Genomic DNA, 5,431 nt, shown 5'->3' with positions numbered 1-5,431 from the left:
CATGCCCACTGCCCACGTCCCTCAGTGCCACATCTCCACAGTTCCTGAACACCCTGGGGATGGTGACCCCAGCACCTCCATGGGCAGCCCGTTCCAATGCACCACCATTCTTTTAGAAAATAAATTTTCCCTGATTTCCACCCTGAACATCTCCTGGCACAGCTTGAAGCCACCACCTCTCCTCCTATCCAGCTTGGCCTCCAGTACTGCAGTTTCTGTAAGCTTTCATCACAAGGAGGGAATTGTGGAGCATCGGCGTGGCTCCAAAGTGCCACAGCCCCATGGAGACCAGCGGGGACACGTCCAGGGGCAGCAGGCAGACCCTCTCTCTCCCTTTTCTGTATAGTGGGGCCACAGCCCTCCTGCCACCACAACCTCCTTCCATTGCCAGCCCGGAGCCACAGCAGCGTGTAGTGGCACAGCGGGGCCCCAGGTAAATCCCCCAGTGCTCCCTGCAAGAGGGGAGCTCAGAGCAGGGCCTGGGCACGGGTCGGCCTCCTGGACGTCACTGTTCTCTGCAGGAATTGCAATTGGGTTGCTAAAACAGGCTGATAGGGATTAGTCACAAAAGCAGCGCATCAGTCCCACAAATCTGCTTAAGCGAAGCGCAGCAGTGAGGGCAAAGCACTAATTGTGCTGGTGAGGGAAGGCTCTGCTTAATCTCCCAAGGACGGAGCCCTTGGGACGCTGCCATGGGGAGGCGGCAGCCGTTCCGGCAGTGCTCTGGGCACGGCTGGATCCAAGCCCTGCTTCCCACTTCTCTGGGTGCTCCCCCCATCCTCTGTGCCCAATGCACAGCTGTCCCTCTGCTGCCCCACAGCTGGCGGCTTCTGGAGATCTCCGAGCAGGAAGAACTCCGGCTTCTCTCCGTGCAACTCAGCGGACCGAAGGGAAGTGCTGGGTGTCCTCATAGCATCCTTCCACCTTCCAAAGCCCATGCTGAGCTGTAGGTGAGCACTCGGTGCAGCACATCCACGGGGTGCAGCAACGCTGTGCACAGCAGTACAAGCAGTGTCTGCTGGGACAAAACAACGATCAGGAACTGCCACGGCTGGTGGTGAGCAGCACAGCCACCGGGAAGCCAACACACCTCCTTGTCCCACACGCTCCCCTGTCCCCCTGATGGATCACAGCTCCATCTATCCCGCGGCTCACTCTGAGAGAGGGAGAAGTGCTGTAATTGGGGGCTGTCCGTGCAGAACATAACCCTGCACACAACTGCAGATAGAAGCCAAGCTGTGTATTGGAAAGAATCTGAATACCTGAGCCTTCTGACAACAGAAAAAAAGATAATTTCCTTTGCATTTGTATTCAGGGCTCATCCGCGGCATTTTCTGTGCTGCCTGGCTTCAGACTGGCTGCCCTCCTGGCAGACACGCATTAAGAGGGAACAATAAATTGCAACACGGTTCTTCTGTACCTGGGTACCGGGCAAATTGAAATAACTTTGGAACAAAGCTTTATTTATGAATTTGGAATTGGATTATCAAGTCGTTGGCATAAACAGCGGCAGCGCTGCTTTTTTAAGACCTTCAAGAAATTTCCAGGGAGATGTAATCCCTCCCTCTGACGATCTCCAGACTGTCCCTAATTTCCTAAGCTCCCTGATAACGTTTCTCTGTGCTCATGCTGACGTTAACATTCTTCATACATCAGATCACAATCTTGGAGCTGCAGCATGGCGCTCTGCAGGCTCCGTCCTCTGGTGGAGGGCACTGCAGCTTTGCCCGAAGCCCATCATACAATCATAGAATCCTTAGTGTTGGGAGGGACCTCTGAAGGCCATCCAGTCCAACTCCCCTGCAATGCACAGGGACACCGCAGCTCCATCAGGTTGTCCGGGGCCTGATCCAGCCTTGCCTTGAAAGTCTCCAGGGATGGGAGTCTCCCATCGATGGGAATCCGATCAGGTTTTGTCCAGGGGGCACGAGAGCTCACCCAGCAGGGAAATGGAGTACGAGAGCCACGGTGAGAGCTGAGTGCATAATGCCAGGGGCGGGAGCAGAGCCAGCATGGCGACCCCAGCATCTGGACCAGAGGGAAGGCCCCGCTCAGGAGCCTCATCTGCACTGGGGCAGGCTGGTGTTGCACAGCTGTCAGGGAGGTGGCGGAGTCGCCGTCCATGGAGGTGTTCAGTGGCATGAAGATGTGGCACCAAGGGACGTGGTCAGCAGGCATGGTGGGGCGAGTTGGGGTCGGACTTGGGGGTCTTAGTGGTCTTTTCCAACCTTAACAATTCTCTGATTCTGCGTTGGCTTTCCTTCAAAGCCAGGGACACTGCAAGCTGGGAAGTGGCTTGTAAGCCATGTGAAGTGGTCGCCGTGCCAGTTGATCACCGTGCCCAGCGGTCGCCCTGCAAAATGGTCACTGCACCAATTGATCACCATGCCCAGTGGTTGCTGTGCTAATTAATCACTGCACCAATTGATCACCATGCCCAGTGGTTGCTGTGCTAATTAATCACTGCACCAATTGATCACTATGCCCAGTGGTCGCCATGTGAAGTGGCCCCTGTGCTGCCTTCCCCAGGGCACAGCTCAGCACCACATCCCAGCCCGTGCCCTTGAACAAGCACAGAGCCTGCAGCCACAGCTGGGCTGAGCTCTGTGTAAATAATCCACAGAGCTGTTCTGCTGATTGTCTGTTGCCGCTGCCCTACTTAACTGCATCTTTGTGCGAGGCTGCAGATCACGAGGAGGATGCACTGTGCCTCTTCCTGCAGGACCAAGTACAGACTGGACAGAGTGCCACAGCCGCTGCAAATCAACTTTTAGATCTGCTGGGTTTCAAAATCTCACACAATAATGTCTCAGGAAAGGAGTCTGAGTCCATCTGAGGCCCGTGTACCACACTTGAAGCCAATAGAAAATCACCTGGAATGGGGCAATAAATGGTTTGCAGAATGGCAGATCTCTGCTCAGATGCTCTATGAAAGCTGCAGACCCCGGAGATGTGACTGAGCTGACTGGTTCTGAGCCTTTGGCTTTATTTTAGGTTTGGAATAATTGGACAGGGCTTAAGCTAAGGTCCTACACGTACCACTGATTTCAATCAGTGCTCCAACACAGGAGGAGGATGTGGGTTCTGGAGGAGAGGATCCACAGGCAGCAGCACAGAAGGTTCTCCGGTGGCTCTGGGAGATCCCACTGCTCTCCTTTCTCAGGTGACATCTGACAGGGTGTGAGAGAACAGCTCAGGTTGTTCCAGGGAGGCTTAGAGTGGATATCAGAACTCCTAAACGGAGAGGGGAGGTCAGGCACTGGAACAGGCTGCCCAGGGCTGCGATGGGCTCACCATCCCCAGAGATGTTTAAGAAATGAGCAGATGTGGCACTGAGGGACATGGGTCAGTGATGGGACTTGGTGGGTCAGCTGGGATTTGGTGATCTTGAAGGTTTTTCTAACCTCGATGAGTTTCTTTCAGTGATCTCAGGGGCTTTCCCATGCCAGCTGCTGTAAGCAGGCCTCTGCCACCCGGCTGATGAAACAGCCCTGACTCTAAGAAGCATCATTGAGTGCTTTGACACACCAGGGCCATTTCCCTGCTCTGGGCCTAAGAGTCAGCAGAGGAGTGTGGGACAGGGCCAACAGGCAGCTCTGCGCCATGTCCTTGGGATAGAGGGGACATCGTGCCACAGGGCTGACACCAAGCATAAGGGGCAGCTGCCCTGACACTGCGTCCCTCCGTTGTGGGGGAACAGCACCCAAGGGACTCCATTAATCATCACGTTATGACACACAAGGTGGGTGCCAGCAGCAGCTCAGCCACCCTCTCAGGGCTCAGACGCAGCAATGGGTGGGAGGGGGATTCAGGGTACAGCACTGGGGTGACACAGCACAGGCATTTGCGGCTCACACCGAGCTTTCACATCTCCAAACGTTCTGCTCAGGTGTTCCTGGGTGGCGATGAATTGCTGAACCACGGAACCACAGAACATCCTGAGTTGGAAGGGAACCACAAAGACCATCGAGTCCAACCCCAGGCTCCACACAGAACCACCCCAAATCCAAACCGTACATCTGAGAACATCTTTGCTCTGGTATAAAGTTCTCTAAGCCTTCCTGAGGATGCCGTGGAACACAGAGCAGCCTTGGTGCCCCAGGGCAGGGTCTGGGCTCAAGCCTCTGGCCCACACAGTACCCCCAGCACTGGGGTCCAGAACACGCAAACACTGCTTCCCAAACACTGATCATCGTCAGGGTTGTCAACAACAGTTGAAAGGACTTTGGACTAGATGATCTTGTAGGTCCTTTCCAACCTTGTGATTCCATTCTATGAAAGACCTAACGAGATGTTAACAGGAAAGATGTCAGGGAGATAACAGGCAAAATATTTAATGGGCTACTGCTTTAAAGCACTTAAAGCCTTAACTTTGTGCTCGGCCAAGCACAATTTGCTGTCTGTATAATCTATGCTGGTTGTCCCTGAATGCCTCCCCATGCCTGCTTTGTTTGGGGACAGGGAGCACAGGAGGACACGGCACACTCCTTCCAGGGATGGAGCTGAGGCTGTGTGTTCCACAATCCTCTGCTTCCTCCTCCCTCCCCAGCAAAGGACTGGAGCTTTGCCCACTATTGGGAACACCTCCAGCCACCACAGATTTCCATGGAGGAATCACAGAATCACAGGATGGTTTGGGTTGGAAGGGACCTCAGGGATCACGAAGCTCCAACCCCCCACCACAGGCAGGGCCACCAACCTCCACATCTCACAGCAGCCCAGGCTGCCCAGGGCCCCATCCAACCTGGCCTTGAACACCTCCAGGGATGGACGGGGATCCACAGCCTCTCTGGGCAGCTGTTCCAGCACCTCACCACTCTCACAGCAAACAACTTCCCCCTGACAGCCAACTGAAATCTGCCTTCCTTGAGCTTCAAACCATTTCCCTTGTCCTGCTGTTATCTCCCCTTTCCAAGAGCTGACTCCCCTCCTGGGCAGTCAGGAGCCCCAAAATCTCACCCCAAACCTGACCAGAGACCACGAAAATCAATTCTGTTTAGATTTGGGGAAAGGGGCACCACGGTGCTCTGACCGTAAGGCCCAGCACTCACAGCCACGTGGCTGAGGACATCACCTGTGCCCCCGCCAGGGCTCAGCGTGGGGGGCTGAGTCCTCAGGGATGTCCCCAAGGCCAGCAGCACCAAAGCACGGCGCTGCACTGCGCAGGGCAGGGCCGAAAGGGGAACGGGGCTGGGAATCCCAGCGGTTGCCGCTCTGCAGCCCTGCTCACCCGCGGGGCTGGAGGAGCGTCACACTCGTGGCACAGGGAAGCAGCTGGCCGTGGGGCCGGGACGCCAGCAGCCCGGGACACGCGTGGAACAGGACGGGCAGAGAGCAGAGCGCAGGCAGGAAATCGCTGAGCTCACATCAGCAGGGCTGGGCGCTTGGGAGGAGCAGCGCGGATGAGGGGAGCGAGCAGCAGAAATCGCGG

This window comes from Meleagris gallopavo, chromosome 1 (genome assembly GCF_000146605.3).
Source record: "Meleagris gallopavo isolate NT-WF06-2002-E0010 breed Aviagen turkey brand Nicholas breeding stock chromosome 1, Turkey_5.1, whole genome shotgun sequence".
Taxonomy (NCBI): Eukaryota; Metazoa; Chordata; class Aves; order Galliformes; family Phasianidae; genus Meleagris; species Meleagris gallopavo.
The sequence above is the reverse complement of the archived record's forward strand: the minus strand, read 5'-3'. Positions refer to the sequence as shown.